Source organism: Aquarana catesbeiana, linkage group LG01 (assembly GCF_042186555.1).
Source record: "Aquarana catesbeiana isolate 2022-GZ linkage group LG01, ASM4218655v1, whole genome shotgun sequence".
Taxonomy (NCBI): Eukaryota; Metazoa; Chordata; class Amphibia; order Anura; family Ranidae; genus Aquarana; species Aquarana catesbeiana.
Window position 1 is genome coordinate 614,096,554 of NC_133324.1, and position 18,117 is coordinate 614,114,670.

The 18,117-nt window shown below is 42.7% G+C and overlaps 1 protein-coding gene and 1 long non-coding RNA gene across 10 annotated transcripts in view; one reads left to right on the forward strand and one right to left on the reverse strand.

Moving 5' to 3' along the window:
• PTPN13 (protein tyrosine phosphatase non-receptor type 13) overlaps positions 1–18,117 on the reverse strand; it is a 457,782-nt gene that overhangs the window by 267,118 nt on the left and 172,547 nt on the right. The window lies entirely within an intron of this gene.
• LOC141108417 (uncharacterized) overlaps positions 1–18,117 on the forward strand; it is a 94,030-nt gene that overhangs the window by 51,279 nt on the left and 24,634 nt on the right. For both annotated transcript variants that reach the window (XR_012236062.1, XR_012236065.1), the window contains exon 4: positions 721–811. This is a non-coding gene — a long non-coding RNA (uncharacterized lncRNA). The remainder of the gene's footprint in view (positions 1–720; positions 812–18,117) is intronic.

The window sequence follows — 18,117 nt, forward strand, 5'->3', positions numbered from 1 at the left end:
TATCTATTCCAAACTATGATTCAAATGGATGCTTTTACCGGAAACAACAAAGTATAGTTCTGTACTCCACACGCAGAGATCCGGATATTTATGCATCATTTCGGAATAATCATAGGCAATGTTTAAAATCTATTTATAAAATCTCTGATAGAACGAAAACATGTAAAACAAATGCAACTTGCAACTGTTGATAAAGCTATTTGAAATTGCAGATTAAGTAGGATCAGGCTGCCCAATAATGTCATTTTAGTTATACATAAATACTAGTGATTGGTTCACCCGCTGACCTGTCATATCTGGGAACTTAATGGCTGGATAGTTGAAACAACGAAGATGGAGGCAGAGAGACCTTATTAATTAAGTTTTATCCTTATAGTAAGAAGATAATCTACCCTCATGCTGCAATCTCTTGTAACTTCAAAGACAAATTCAACCTATACTGTAATGGCTATGGCAGGAAATATAGCTGAAATTTCAGGTGAGGAGATCTTACTAGCACAGACCCCTGAAGAGATGTACACAGCTAGTGAACGATTAAGCCTTCTAAAAATCTACCCACAACTGAGTTTTGGGCTTATTTAATTTTAATATAGTATAAAAGCAACCAAGTGATCTCTGAAATTGTTTTAATGTCCAGAGTGAATGCTCCTATTTAACCACTAGGACATTGTATCTGTGAAAGCTAAGCATGGTGCTTGAACCTCTGTTTTTTATTTGTAGAAATCACAGAACATAATTGTACTCAGAACAGAACACACAGCACAAGTTGGTTGTAGTAACCAAGTATGTTTACTACATGGATAGAATTAAGGTAAGAGTCCAAATGTAATTTAAGCTGAAAGAAAAAAAACACAAACTGTAAATAGATACTTAATTTTTCTTCATGCTACTTCACTATGCAGAGTTGCTTACATCTTACTTCAGAGTTAAGGTGTGTATAAAACGGAAAAAAATAAGTCTACCATTAAAATAGGGAATCTGAGAAAACCAGATTTACAAAACTTGGTAAAAAAATAATGTCTTTGCTTTGAAGACATTCCAATACTTTGCTATTGAGTGTTTGCATGAATGACTGTTGTATTTGAGTAGGTACACTTTTATTGTGTGTTTCCACACTTGCATTGGAAACTTGCAGTGCTACAGTGCAAAAGTCCTTTGCTCATTTTAAAGCAGTATTAAACCCAAAAGGAAACATTAATTATATTGCATAATACCTATTCTTTAGATGTGGTGACTTCAGTTTTCTTTTTTAGGCCTTCTTTGTTCTATTTTCATTTGGTGATCGAGACAGCAAGTCTATGTTTCAACAGAAAAGCGCTCTTGCAGTTACAGGGATGAGATAGACCATTTAAAACTGGCAGGGATGCTAAAAATGATCAGCTTTTGTTTATGTAAAACCTTTATCCCAATAGGAAAAAACTGTTTACTGTAACTGCTTATAAAGTATTCACTGTAGACTGACAATGCTACTGTACAAATCTGCCCCCCTATGCTCCTTCATCCAGAGTGGGGGCACTCTAATACAGGAGGTATGTTACTGGGCAGATCACCAGGTGAAAATCAAGGGAAAAAACCCCTAAAAAAAACGAATGCAGCCACTGCAAGAAAGCTGCACTATAGTGCAGTTTGATTCTGGGTTTAATACCACTTGCAAAATGGCACTCCAGCGCAAATCGCCGCAGCTGTATGGCGGGCCCTTTAAGGAGTATAGGGCGCGGACGCCCACGCGTGACGTAGGAGCCCGATTGCTCTTGAGAAGGAGAGAACGGAGATCTGGCAATGTAAACAGACAGATCACCGTTCTGTCAGGGGTGAGGAGAGCAATCTGTTGTTCCTACTGGAACAACAATCAGTATCCTCCCCCAGGCAGTCCCCCCCCCCCAGTTAGAATCACTCCCTAGGACACACATTTAACCCCTTGATCGCCCACTAGTGTTAACCCCTTTTCTGCCAGTGACATTCATACAGTAATCAATGGCTATTTATAGCTCTGATCACTGTATAAATGTCAATGGTCCCAAAATAGTGTGAAAAGTTTTCGATCTGTCCGCTGCAATGTTGCAGTCCCAATAAAAATTGCAGATTGCGGCCATTACTAGTAAAAAATAAATAAAAATAATAAATCTATCCCCTATTTTGTAGATGCTTTAACTTATACGCAAACCAATCAATATACGTTTATTGCGATTTTTTTTACCAAAAATATGTAGAAGAATACATATTGGCCTAAACTGATGAGGAAATTAGTTTTTTTATATATTTTTTGGGGATATTTATTATAGCAAAAAAGTAAAAGATATTTTTTATTTATAGCTCAAAAAATAAAAACCGCAGAGTTGATCAAATACCACCAAAAGAAAGCTCTACTTGTGGGAAAAAAAGGACGTCAATTTGTTTGGGTACAGCGTTGCACGAACGCGCAATTGTCAGTTAAAGCGATGCAGTGCCGTATCGCAAAAAATGGCCTGGTCAGGAAGGGGGTAATTCCTTCCGTGGCTGAAGTGGTTAATATAGTCTTAGGCTCCATGCACATGAGGCTCTGGCATTTAGCTGCAGTGGCGAGCACAGGTGTCCCACCCAGAAGATTGTCAAACTCTAGGAGGCTGACAGCTGCTGTGGCTACACAGGGTACCTAACGGTTCAGGGTAGTATGTCCCTAGGAAAGAATTAAAGCAGGGATTGCTTTTCATAGCGGCAAGCACTGCCACATGTACAGTGCTTTGAAAAAGTATTCATACCTCTTGAAATTTTCCACATTTTGTCACGTTATAAACAAAAACGTAAATGTATTTTATTAGGATTTTATGTGATAGACCAACACAAAGTGGCACATAAGTGTGAATGGGAAGGAAAATGATAAATGGCTTTCAAAATTTGTTACAAATAATTATCTGAAAAGTGTGGCGTGCATTTGTATTCAGCCCCCTTTACCCTGATACCCCTAACTAAAATCTAGTGGAACCAATTGCCTTCAGAAGTCACCTAATTAGTAAATGGAGTCCACCTGAATGTAATTTAACCGCTAAGCCACCACCCACCGTCATATGACGGCTGGACGAGGCTTCTATTGTTCTGGGAGGACGTCATATGACGTCCTCGTCTTCCGAGCCACTAGGGGGCGCGCGCGCGCGTGCCCACTGCGTCGCTCGGGACCCGGTGCGCGTGCCCGGCGGCCGCGATGTCCGCCGGGCACCCGCGATTGCCGGGTAACAGAGCAGGAGCGTGGATCTGTGCATGTAAACACAGATCCACGTCCTGTCAGAGAGGAGAGGAGACCGATGGCGTGTCCCTTGTACATAGGGACAGCGATCGGTCACCTCCCCCAGTCAGTCCCCTCCCCCCACAGTTAGAATCACCTCCTTAGGTAATACATTAACCCCTCGAGCGCCCCCTAGTGTTAACCCCTTCCCTGCCAGTCACATTTACACAGTAATCAATGCAATTTTATAGCATTGATCGCTGTATAAATGTGAATGGTCCCAAAAATGTGTCAAAAGTGTCCGATATGTCCGCCGCAATATCGCAGTCACAATAAAAATTGCAGATCGCCGCCATTACTAGTAAAAAATAAATAAATAATAAAAATGCTATAAATCTATCCCCTATTTTGTAGACGCTATAACTTTTGCGCAAACCAATCAATATACGCTTAGCGCAATTTTTTTTTACCAAAAATATGTAGAAGAATACGTATCGGCCTAAACTGAGGAAAAAAATTTGTTTAAAAAAAAAAAAAATTGGATATTTATTATAGCAAAAAGTAAAAAATATTGTGTTTTTTCAAAATTGTCCCTCTTCTTTTGTTTATAGCGCACTAAATAAAAACCGCAGAGGTGATCAAATACCACCAAAAGAAAGCTCTATTTGTGGGGAAAAAATGATAAAAATTTCATTAGGGTACAGTGTAACATGACCGCGCAATTGTCATTCAAAGTGCGACAGCGCTGAAAACTGAAAAATGGCTTGGGCAGGAAGGGGGTGAAAGTGCCCTGTATTGAGGTGGTTAATCTCAGTATAAAAACAGCTGTTCCGTGAAGCCCGCAGAGGTTTGTTAGAGAACCTTAGTGAACAAACATCATGAAGGCCAATGAACATACCAGACAGGTCAGGGATAAAGTTGTGGAGAAGTTTAAAAGCAGGGTTAGGTCATAAAAAAATATCCCAAGCTTTAAACATGACACTGAGCACTGTTCAATCAATCATCCGAAAATGGAAAGAGTATGGCACAACTGCAAACCTACCAAGACATGGCCATCCACCTAAACTGACAGGCCGGGCAAGGAAATCATTAAGCAGAAAGCAGCCAAGTGACCCATGGTAACTCTGGAGGAGCTGCAGAGATCCACAGCTCAGGTGGTAGAATCTGTCCATAGGACAACTATTGGTTGTGCACTGCACACACCTGGCCTTTATGGAAGAGCGGCAAGAAGAAAGCCATTGTTAAAAGAAAGACCGGTTTGCATTTTGAGAGAAGCCATGTGGGGGACACAGCAAACATGTGGACGAAGGTGTTCTGGTCAGATGAGACCAAAATTGAAATTTTTGGTATAAAAGCAAAACGCTATGTGTGGCGGAAAACTAACACTACACATGCGGGGATGCTTTTCTTCAGCAGGGACAGGGAAGCTGGTCAGAGTTGATGGGAAGATGGATGGAGCCAAATACAGGGCAATCTTAGTAAAAAAAACCTGTTTGAGTCTGCAAAAAAGACTTAAAACTGGGATGGAAGTTCACCTTCCAGCAGTACAATGACCCTAAACATACAGCCAGAGCTACAATGGAATGGTTTAGATCAAAGCATAATGTTTTAGAATGGTCCAGTCAAAGTCCAGACCTAAATCCAATTGAGAATCTGTGGCAAGACTTGAAAATTGCTGTTCACGCTCTCCATCCAACCAGACAGAGCTTGAGCTATTTAAGAAACATGAATGGGCAAAAATGTCACTCTCTAGATGTGCAAAGCTGGTAGAAACATCCCCAAAAAGACTTGTAGCTGTAATTGCAGGGAAAGGTGGTTCTGCAAAGTATTGATTCAGGGGGGCTGAATACAAATGCACGCCACACTTTTCAGATACTTGTAAAAAGAAAATATAAAACCATTTATCGTTTTCCTTTCAATTCACAATTATGTGCCACTTTGTGTTGGTCTATCATATAAAATCCCAATAAAATACATTTACGTTTTTGGTTGTAACATGACAAAATGTGGAAAATTTCAAGGGGTAATGAATGCTTTTTCAAGGCACTTTAATTGTGAAGTGGAAGGAAAATGATAAATGGTTTTCAAAACTTTTTACAAATAAATATGTGAAAAGTGTGGCGTGCATTTGTATTCAGCCCCCCCCCCCCCCCCCCCCCGAGTCAATACTTTGTAGAACCACCTTTCGCTGAAATTACAGCAGCAAGTCTTTTTGGGTATGTCTCTACCAGCTTTGCATATGTGGAGAGAAATTTTTGACCATTCTTTTTTGCAAAGTAGCTCATGTTCTGTCAGACTGGATGGAGAGCGTCTGTGAACAGCAATTTTCAAGTCTTGCCATGACTCCCAATTGGATCTAGGTCTGAACTTTGACAAAATGTGGAAAATTTCAAGTTGTATGAATACTTTTAAAAGGCACTGTATGAAGGAGCCCTTGTTCACACTAACCACAAGCCAAATGCTCAGATTAACTGCACTGCAGATGTCAGTTTTCTGCTGCAGTGAACCATGGTCTGGGGGGCAGTGTGGTCCGCATTTAAGGGCATCACAATGTTTACTTTTTTTAGCTTTATTTGAAGTGCACGGAGTGACACTTTATACATGACATGCAGTGCTTACTTGTGCACTGCATAAAATGTTATAGGTTTGAATTTTACTGCAAATCACTGCCTCATATCCCCAGGATGTTGCAGTGTGAACAGGACAGAGAGAAAACAATTGTTTTCTATGTACCTGAATGGTGACTGCCATTTGTTCAGTGCAGAAAAAATCCCGTCACTGCATTATGTGTAAATAAGCCCTAAATGTCACTTGTTGAGGCGTGCCAGTGGGTGCACTGTTCTACCTCACAAGATCTACTGTTTAGGGTGGTCACAGACATCCTCCTGCTGGCCTGCATTTATGAAAGTATGTTGCCAGGAATTAATGCCCAGAATAAACACGGTTTGCATTCTGGGCATTCATCCCTGTGCACATAATGGCCTAAAAACTTACATACTGCTGGTTTCAGACTTTCAAAATTAGACAGACTGCCAGCTGTGGGGCCCTCCAGCCACAGCTAAACACCAGAGTCTCTTGCACTGGGCCTAGATGCCCAGTATGCATAAGGCTTTACATTGCTGGTCAGAGATAGAAGAGCCCTAGTATACTGGTGGTGAGTCGGAATACTGCTACTTAAGCTAGCCATATACAATGGGTATAGAAAAGAAACACCTCCTTTAAAATAATTGGTTTTTGTTTTATCCAGCTGTATTTTCTAGTGCAACTTATAACATCCAAGTGAAAGATATAACACCAACATGTCAGAAAAAAAATGTAATTTCTAACTTCAATAATATAAAGTAATTAAATTTTGGTCTCATCTGGCCACCTTAACTGCTTCTGAACTGCTCCACACACATTTACTGCAGCAGGGCAGCCCTTCAGTGCGAAATCACGTACCTGTACATGGATTTAAATTTCCGGGCATGCCACCGGCGACCCGCTCCCTCTGTGATTGGATACGGGTCTGGCGGTCCGGATGTTCGCCAGCACCCTGCGATTCTTGCCAAAAGAGGCAGAACGGCAGTCTGCCTATGAAGCGAAGGCGAAGATGGAGATCTTGTGTTTCTGCTAAGCAGGAACACGGATCTCTGTCTTCCCCCAGTCAAAGCACCCCCCCCACACACACACACAGTTGGCAAGCATTCCCAGGGAACACATTTAACCCTTTTGATTGCCCCTGTTAACCCCTTCCCTGCCAGTGTCATTAGTACAGCAACAGTAAAAAATTTTTTAGCAATGATCACTCTATTGATGTTACTGGTCCACAGAAAGTGTCAGAAAGAAAAGAAAAATTCCATACATATATCCCATAGTTTGTAGATGTTATAACTTTTGCGCAAACCAATCAATATACGCTTATTGGGATTTTTCTTTACCAAAAACATGTAGCAGATACACATTGGCCTAAATTGATGAAGAAATTAGATTTTTTTACATTTTTTTTATTGGATGTGTTTTATAGCAGAAAGTAAAAAATATTGGGTTTTTTTCAAAATTGTCGGTATTTTTTTTGTTTATAGCGCAAAAAATAAAAAGAGCAGAGGTGCTCAAATACCATCAAAAGAAAGCTCTATTTGTGGGAAAAAAATGACATATATTTTATTTGGGTACAGCGTTACACAACCGCGCAATTGTCAGTTAAAGTAACGCAGTGCCGCATCGCAAAAAATGGCCTGGTCATGAAGGGGGGGGGGGTTAAATGACAATGACCCAAAGCACACAGCAAAAATTACCACACAGTGGTTGAAGGAGAAAAAAGGTGAATGTCCTTGCAAGGCTTAATCAGAGCCCAGACCTAAACCCCATTGAAAATCTGTGGAATGACTTGAAGACTGCAGTCCACAAGCAGTCACCATCACATTTAACTGAACTTTAGCAGTTCTGCAAATAAAAGTGGGCAAATATTGCAAAGTCTAAATATGTAAAGTTAGTAGAGACATACCTCAACAGACTAAAGGCTGTAATTAAAGCAAAAGGTGGTCCAACAAAATACTGACATAAGGGGGCTGATCCTTTTTCCAACTCAGTGATTCTTTTTTTTTTTTTTTTTCTGACATGTTGGTGTTATATCTTTCACTTGGATGTTATAATTTGCAATAGTAAATACAGCTGGAAAAAACAACTGTGTGTCATAATTTCGAGCTGCAAAGCAACAAAATGTGATTATTTTAAAAGGGGGGTTATTCTTTTCTATACCCACTGAACTTCTGGATTTTTCTGACCGATTCCTCTATCCATGCTATATAGCACAGATGGACAAATCCCCCACTGTGGCTATTGTATTTTGAAAGCCAGTCCCATCAGCTGTGGCTGTCAAAATACCTAAACTGTGGCTGCATCTGACTGGGTGCAGCTGCTGTTCAGTGGTGGCTTATCCAAGATGCAGAAATTGCTTACTGCTCAAGGAAACCTCTGGGGAAACCCTAGGGTCCCATGAAACCCTGGTTGACAGGCTGAGCTAGGAAACTTTACAGCAATAACTTGAAATGCATACTCAGTGAAAGGACACTACAGTTTTCCTAAACTAGAACATACATTTGTTACATTTTAATCAGGTTTATTCCATCTACATTACATATAGAGAGAGATGACATAAGAGAAAATCTAACCTGAAAAATAAGGTACACAGCCAGAGCCTCTCTTACAATGTTCTATATTTATTCCACATAAATACACCTAGTAGAACATTGTCAATATACTATATTGTATCCGTATCATTATAAGACAATCTGTTCACTCAGGTGATTCAGAGTTAGGCAATAAAGACTTTGCAGTGACTTAATGTTATCAGCAAGGTTGCCCAATCACTTCCTGCCACATTATTCCATGTAATAGAATTGTAATAGTTTTGCTCAGACAATCACTGGCTAATCTCCACCAAATACAGTTCATATATGATTCAATTTCACTTCTAAAGGCTGACCTGCGGCTTAAAGCAGAATTCCAGTCTTAAGCAATCATTTTACATATCCCCTTCCATCAGTGGTGGTGCGTCCATAAAGGGCACAGGAGCGTCACCCCCCTCTCTCCTGGCACCGCTCTATCACCATAGATAGATTCACGCATTGCATGAATCTATCTATGGTCGCCGTTGACACCCCCTATTCAGGTGTCTGTTCCCTTTTTGGGCGCCGGGCACTTGAATTACAGCGGCGGGGGTGTTTTTTGGAAGCACCTGATTAGAGCCATAGGCTCTAATAGGCGCCCAAAAAGGTGAACAGCGGGCGCAATGCTGTGCGTTCGCTGTTCACTCAGCTGTGTGTTATCAAAGCGAAGAAATTTGCTTTGCTAACACTGAACCGTCTCTCAGCCAATCAGGTGCTTGGGTGTGTTACCTCTCACCTGATTGGCTGAAACATCAGGCGCTGTGATTGGAGGCCTGACAGAGAGGACGGAAGAAGACATCGAGGAGCATGCAATTTATAGGCACACTGGCAGCATTTGATGGGGCACAGTAGCGGCAATTGATGGGCACACTGGCAGCAATTGATGGGGCACAGTAGCAGCAATTGATGGGCACAGTGGCTGCGCTTAATGGGCACAGTAGCTGCGCTTGATGGGCACAGTGGCTGATGTTTTTGTTTTTTTCAATTTGTTTGCGCCCCCCTAAAAATTTTGAGCACCAGCCGCCACTGCCTTCCATTATTTTAACATTTATCTAGTTTTCAACCTTAGGCCTCATGTACACTGCTGCTGCTAAACGGACGTTTAGGAGCAGTTGGGCATTTTTTTCAACTGCTCCTGAACTGTCCTCTATGTTATCTTATTAGTACATGTACACAGGGTCATTAAGGCGCCTTTCACACGGACAGCTATTCTGCCGCAGTTAATAGCATGCTTTTTTTTCTGTGAAATTCAAGACAACAGGCACTGCGATCAGCTGCATTTGTACAGTGCGATTAGCTGCGGTTGCGTTTAGCTGCGGTTTGCCATTTCCATAGCAACCCGACAGGGTACCGACTCATATTGAACGGGGATCCGACTTGGATCCCCACCAATACCAGGCACTGTGTTTGGTATGAATCTTAAGGGGGAAATCCACGCCAAATTTTAAATAAAAAAACGGCATGGGTTCCCCTCCAAGAGCATACCAGGTCCTTCGGTCTGGTATGAATTCCAAGGGGCACCCCCTACGCCAAAAAAACGGTGTGGGTGTCCCCTCAAAATCCATACCAGACCCTTATCCGAGCATGCAGCCCGGTTGGTCAGGACAGGGGGTGGGGACGAGCAAGTGCCCCCCCCCCTTCTGAACCGTACCAGGCCGCATGCCCTCAACATGGGGGAGTTGGTGCTTTGGGGGCCCCCCCACCCCAAAGCACCTCGTCCCCATGTTGATGAGGACAAGGGCCAAGGGCCTCTTCCTGACAACCCTGGCGGTTGGTTGTCGGGGTCTGCGGGCGGGGGGGCTTATCGGAATCCGGGAGCCCCCTTTAAAAAGTTGTATCCCCGTGCTTGTCACTCACTTTCCCGATGAGCAGCTCGGCGCTGTTATCCGCAGCTGACACAGTGCACTGCGGTTATGTGCGGATAGCTGCGCTAAATCGCTCCTGGACGCAGTCAATTCTATTTTTTCTATCCGCACCAAACTGCATGTAATCAAAATGCTGCTAAACGGGGCAAAAGGAAAGCAGTGTGTGCTTTTAGCTGCGGTAGAAAACTAGAAAATCTGCAGCTAAAAGCACCATTCTATCCGTCCGTGTGAAAGGGGCCTTTACAGTAGATTCTAGGCAGTTGAGTTTAGAGGCTTTTTTTGGAACGTAAAAAAATGGGTTCAGAAGCTGAGTTGAGGCATTTCAAGCGCCAAACGTTTCTAAACACAGCTAAACGTGGTAACTCGCATTTAGCCGCATTTCGTTTACAGGCGTTTTTAATTTTTGGCTATATTGAAAAAAAAAAATCTTTTTTTTTTTTTAACGCTTCTAAACGCAACTAAACGCGGCATGTAAACGCAGCAAAACGGACATTTTAAATGTGGGTTACCATCTGTCAATTTAAATCGTTCAGGAGAGGTTGTAAAAACGTCCTGTGTACATGAAGCTTTATATATATATATATATATATATATATATATATATATATATATATATATATATATATATATATATATATATACACATACATATACACACACACACCTTTCCACACTCCTTAGGCCTCATTAACACTGTGCGACTATACTGTATGACCACATTTACCCACACGGTGATGCATAGGTGTTTTGTGGGACACAGAAGCTGCATGGACACAGCCCTGCCAAGATCAGTGTGAGTTTGGGGACATGCACACACACGTTAAATATTGGGGGCAGCGGCTGTGTTCATGCTCTATGAAAATTGTGTGCACCATATAGGAATAGCAGTGACTGTCACTCCCAGGGAGATTGTCAAAGCCAGTTTAAGACAGACAGTGGGTCTTGTGGGAGACTGGACATCTGCAAACAGGAAGTGTGCCTTCAGCAGTGCCCTTCAAAGAAAATTCAGAGGTATACCGTGAGGAGAGGAAAGGGAGAAAATTACAGAGCAACACAGATTTGCAGAGTCAAATGCAGATGGGACAAAAACAGGTTGGGCTTGAGTTCCACATTAAACACAAATTACTTTTTTATTGTTGCATAATAATGTTGATGGCTGTTGCAAACAAATATTTTTTATGTGATAAATAAAATGTAATATTAACCTGTTGCCGCCCGCCCACCGTCATATGACGGCGGAGCAGTGCGGCTCTTGTTCTGGGCCGCCGTCATATGACGGCGACCCATTCACACAGGGCATGCGCGCGATCGCGGCCGCACAGCCCTGCACTGTAGGTGGTGATGTGTCCCTGAGCCACAGCGTGTCACCGACAGGGGTGAACAGCCATTGGGTATGGCTGTTCACCATGTGATCGGCCACGATTACGTCGCGGCTGATCACAAATGGGTATTCCCCGCTTTGGACCGCACTGCGCGCTCCTGAACATGTCAGTGTGTTCCCAGGAACACTGCTCGTCACCTACAAGGGTAAACAGCCAATGGCTGGCGGCTGTTTACCACGTGATCGGCTTGTGATCCACTCACAGCCAATCACTAAATGTAAACATAGACCGGTTACTAGCTGTTACCGGCTCTTCTCTCCTCACACACCGTTTCCAGTGTGAGGAGAGAAGAGCCAGGAGCAGTGACTTACCGATCTATGTATTGTAGTGTATTGCACCAACACCACAGGAAAGAGAACCTGTCACATCGCGCACCCCCCCCCCAATAACAGCTGTCACCCAACAGTCACCACATCAGTGCTTGTAAAAAAAGTGCACCTGTCACCCATCAGTGCCCACAAAGTGCACCCGTCACCCATCAGTGCCCACAAAGTGCACTTGTCACCCATCAGTGCCCACAAAGTGCACCTGTCACCCATCAGAGACTGCCGTCAGCGGTGCACTTGTCACCCATCAGTGACCATCGCCAGTGACCATCATCAGTGACCCTCATCTGTCGTCTCTCAGTCCCATAGAGTGCACCAGTCACCATCAGAGACTGCCATCAGTGACTGTCACACACCAGTGACCGTCACCTGTCATCCATCACCTGTCGCCCATCAGTGACCTTCATTTGTCACCCGTCATACAGCCCGCACAAAAATGTCCAAAAGATTCTATACAAGTGAGGAGGCGTTTCAGATTCTCTCCATGACCGATGAGAGCAGCGGGGAGTTCTCATCAGGTTCAAATGCCAATTCCGATTGTGAATCAAATTCAGCATTTGAACCGATCAATAGTAGTGGATTGGCAAATGAATCAGAGGAAAAATGGATCCCTCCTAAAAGAGCACAGCGCTCTGGAAACCAGGCACCCACCAGCAATACACCCCAGAATCAAATTTCCAGGCCCAGTACCAGCGCTGCCACCAGCGATAGATGCCAAAACCAAAAGGCCCACTACCAGCGCTGTCGCCAGCAAAAGGCAATAAGAAATGCCCAGGCCCAGTACTGCCACAGCATCACGCCAAAATGCCCCAAATACCAGCACTGGAGTGCCACGTCCCCCAAGAGCCAGGGCCGCTACATATCTTCCATCTGGTCTTGCCAATCCAACATGGCTGCCTTCCAAGTCAGGATCAGCAAGAATTCCCCCTTTCAACGCACAGCCAGGTGTGCAGTGCAGGCCAATACCCAAATTTTTTCTGAAATTGATTGTTTTTATTTATTTTTGGCTGACACTTTGCTGCACCTCATTGTGGACCAGACCAATTTATATGCCCAGCAGCATATTGCCAACAACCCCCAATCATCATACGCCCGTCCATTTGAGTAGAAGGATTTGACTCTGGAGGAGTTCAAAGTGTTTATGGGCCTCACCATAAACATGGGGCTTACAAAAAAAAAATGAAGGACATGCCTATTGGTCCACCAACCCCCTCCACCACATGCCCATTTATTCTTCTGTAATGTCCAGGTCCCGATACGAGATGATAATGCGCTTTCTTCATTTCAGTGACAACACCCATGCCCTCCCCACAATCATCCAAATTACGATAAATTATATAAAATTCACCCACACAATTTCTTTTCCCAACGATTTGCACAACTCTATGTCCCGGATAAGCATATATGTGTAGATGAGTCCCTGGTACCCTTTTCAGGCCGGCTAGGAATAAAACAATACATTCCTAGCAAAAGGGCAAAATTCGGAGTGAAATTTTATAAGCTTTGCGAGAGAGTCACTGGATATCTGTATGCGTTCCGCATATACGAAGGAACAGATTCCCAGCTCCAGCCCCCTGAATGCCTAACCTACATGGGCACAACTGGTAAAATTGTATGGGACCTGGCATACCCACTGCTGAAGAAAGGTTACCACATATACCTGGATAACTTCTACACCAGCCTGCCCCTTTTTCAAACACCTACACCTCGCAGAAACCCTGGCCTGTGGAACCTCCAGAAAGAATAGGAAGGGCTTCCCACAAGCCATAGTGAATAAGAAATTGAGAAGGGGAGAAAGAGCAACTTCGAGATGCAACGAAGTGCTGGCCTTGAGGTGGAAGGATACCAAGAATGTGTACATGATGTCCACCATCCATGATGACACTACAGTTGAAGTTCAGAGAAGACGATGTCCCATTGTAAAGCCAACATGTGTACAAGATTACAACCTGTACATGGAGGGGGGGGGGGGGGTGGATTTCAACAACCAAATGCTTCAGCCCTATTTATCAATAAGGAGGTCCTGATTCTGGTACAAGAAAGTAGCACTCTATTTAATTTGGCCATTTATAATGCCAACATAATTCACACCAAGTCCACAGAAAGCCCTGCCCACTTCCTAAAATTCATAGAAGTTGTTGTCATGTCCCTCATCTACCAAAGACCCCCCCAGAAAACCTTCGCTCTGATGCTGTTAGCTGACTTCATGAACGCCACTTCCCGAACCACGTTTCACCATCTGAAGCAGGCTGAAGACGCCAAAAAAGATGTTGAGTATGCAGCAACAAAGGATTTAGAAGAGATACCAGATACCATTGTCCCCAGTGTCCCTCCGAAGCCGGCCTTTGCATTGGTGAATGCTTCAGACTATATCACACATCCCTAAAATATTAGCACATATTCTTAACCATTTGTCCATTTTCATCATCTGTGCTAATCATTTCCCATGCTTTCTCAAATAACCATGCCACTGCCTTCCACGTGAACTGACCGTGGCCTGTTTTTTGACTATGCCTCTGCCAACCGTTTGGACTGCTTCCACGTGAACTGACCCTGGCCTGTTTTATCAACTACGCTTCTGCCTACTACTTGGACTGCTTCCATGTGAGCTGACCCTGGCCTGTTTTATCAACTACGCTTCTGCCTACCGCATGGACTGCTTGCACGTGAACTGACCCTAGCCTGTTTTATGGACTATGCTTTTGCCTACCGCTTGGACTGATCTGTTGCCCTGCTACTGTAGTACACAGGGGTCTCACATGTGAGGGGCTTCAGAAATGTTTTTCCGGATGTAGAAAACTATTTTTTTTGTTGTCTCTGGGTTTCGTAATTTCCGGATTAGGGTCTGGAGTCCAGAGGCTTCATAGAGATTTGGGTGGGTCGAAGCCTCTACCCCTGTGCCCCGGTCTTACCTGATTGCAGCCCTCAGCCTGCTGCTGACTTACTGCAGCCATCCCCCTGCCTGCAGCATAAACTGACCACACCTCTGCCTGCTACCTGGACTATGGAAATAATTAGCTGTAGCAAGAGGCAGTATGCTTATGAAGGGCTGGAGAGCGGTACAACAATGAGAGCAGGCAGGTAACGGTGTACCAGGACCAATATTATGGCTGGCTGAGGAGTAACAGAATATATTTTGGGGTGTCATTTTTGCTATGTACATGCTATGTGTTGGAAATATCTTAAAAATTGACCACTTTGTGGAAAAAAAAAAACGTGTTTTCATTTTTTGTCCACATTTTCCAAAAACTTCTGGAAAAAAAAAAAAAAAAAAAATGAACCGTTCAAAAGACTCCAGGACCTTCAAAAGGTGGCTGAGAAAATAGATGAGTAATTTATGCTTGTAGAACGCCTAAAGGTGCTACTTCACTGGTGGGCCTCTGTATGTGGCAAGGCTGTGTAAAAGTCTAACACATGTGGTATCGCCATACTCAGAAGGAGGAGTAGTAGAATGTATTTTGGGGTGTCATTTTTGCTATGTACATGCTATGTGTTGGAAATATCTTAAAAATGCACATCTTTGTAGGAAAAAAATGCGTTTTCATTTTTTTTCCACATTTTCCAAAAACTTCTGGGAAAAAAATGAACCATTCAAAAGACTCATTATGCCTCACAGATTATACGTTGGGGTGTCCGCTTTCCAAAATGGGGTCATTTTGTGGGTATTTGTACTTTCCTGGCTTGTTAGTGTCTCAAGAAATGAGATCTTCAGTACATCAGGTGTGATCAATTTTCAATGACTGGCTCTATAACTTTCACAAAGACCAAATAATATACACTAATTAGGATTATTTTTTATGACAGAAACAAAGAAAAAGGCATTTTTTTCACCAAATTTTCAGTCTTTTGTTTATTTACAGCACAAAAAATAAAAAACCCACTAGTGATTAAATACCACCAAAAGAAAGCTATTTGTGTGAAAAAAGGACGCAAATTTCATTTGAGTACAGTGTTGCATGACTGAGTAATTGTCATTCAAAGTGTGAGAGCGCTGAAAGCTGAAAATTGTTCTGGGCAGGAAGGGGGTGAAAGTGCCCTATAGGTAAGTGGTTAATCTTACTGCAAAGCTAACCCATTTAAAAAGGTAAAGCAGTTCATCAGTTTTGTATATTGAGCCACAGCTAAAGATGGTAAGCTAAATGTGTATTCAGCAGGAACCGGCTGAATTTTAATATGTGTGTGGCTCTCCTATTTGACAGAAGTCAATCATTAGATTGGCTGCTGTTGAACTTTTTACTGCTGAAATCCTTCATTGAATTGAATCAGCTGCAGTGCTGACCAGTGTATTCTGACAGCAGGGAGTCCCCACTTCCAGAATACAATAGCACAACGCAAATATGCAAATGTTTTTTTTTTATTCTAAGAGGGTGGTGGCTGCGCTGTGATAAAAAAGGAAAGGGAAGGGGGTGGGGGTAGGTAAGGGGAGGGGGGGGGGGGGCTATACTAGATGGATCAAATGACCTCCGTTATAAATAAATGATGTGGAAACGAGATCACAAATGCAAATGTATGAATAAAATAAAAAATAAGCACAAGCAAATATCAAGGGATAATATATCCCAAATTCCTGTGATCAAATCTAAATGAAAATACAAATAAATGTATATCAGCAACGTATGTGCAAGGGTATGTAAATCTGCTAGAGAAGGAGCATAAATCCGAAATCTATCGTGATAACATAAAAAGGTGCTCCAATGACATTACTAGAACCATGTGTATAAAAATAGAATATAATATACAACTAATAGTTAGGTCCACACGTGAATAATAAACAATGTGAATACAAAGTGGATATAGGTGTCCATAAAAATAGTCCCAGTGATTGGTGTTGGTGTCCCGCCAACACTTGGCGAAAAAATACCATAAAAATAAAAAATGATAATAATAAAGATGACAACAGTCCCACCACCAGATGTAACAATCCTGGATATAGATAAGGTGTTGATGAATCAGGGGGAAGGAAAAAAACAGTGTGCTGACAGGTGGGGGCACCTTCGTGTTCCCAGGCCCCTTACCTTACAGCTGTAAGGTATACAGCATATGCCGAGGAGGCCCCGCAGGCGGGGGAGTCCAGCAATCCAGCAGATGACGTTGGTTGGTGATGCCGTGTATCATATATAAAAAACAAAGAACGAGTGGTATATGGTATGATACCGTTTGATGTAAAGACACAGGTGGGAGAGAGGGGGAGGGGGGTTGCACTCACTTTTGGACAATGAGCGCACGCCTCAACCCACGAACGCCGAGCTCGTATAATCCCAGGCTTTGAATCTTCTGAGGGACTCTCCCCGCTTCCAAATCCACCACCCGTTGTGCAGAGTTGTTTAGTGCGGTATATAGGAAACAGAAACCGCACATAGCATAATCCCGTATGTCATATACTTTATTAAAACATTCCTAAAATTCGTACACTTACATTTAAAAACAGCTGGGGGGTAAAACATCCACGAGCGCCGAGCTCGTCACATCCAGCTAGTGTGTGGCAGCGTCCCGTGCTCCTGACACGTATCGTCACGTCACGTGACTTCTTCAGAAGAACTATTAGTTGTATATTATATTCTATTTTTATACACATGGTTCTAGTAATGTCATTGGAGCACCTTTTTATGTTATCACGATAGATTTCGGATTTATGCTCCTTCTCTAGCAGATTTACATACCCTTGCACATACGTTGCTGATATACATTTATTTGTATTTTCATTTAGATTTGATCACAGGAATTTGTGATATATTAACTCTTGATATTTGCTTGTGCTTATTTTTTATTTTATTTGTTCATACATTTGCATTTGTGATCTCGTTTCCACATCATTTATTTATAACGGAGGTCATTTGATCCATCTAGTATAGCCCCCCCCCTCACCTACCCCCACCCCCTTCCCTTTCCTTTTTTATCACAGCGCAGCCACCACCCTCTTAGTATATTTATTGTTTTATCTGTTTTGGAGCAGTTTTGTGTGTTGTAGCAGTGTCCCCTTAGTATAGGATTCCTCTGACAGCGCAGGAGTCTTCTGCACAGCTCTTTTTTTTTTTTATTGTTCCACCTGCTGGTTGAAAAAAAAAAAACTAACAGTGTTTGTCTAGCTTTAGATGTGGTGGCTGCGTTAGTTTTCTATTTTAGGCTTCATTTCAACCTGGTAATGCAGCCATTAACACTTCCTATCCTAGGATGTCTGCATTCTGGATGAAGTAG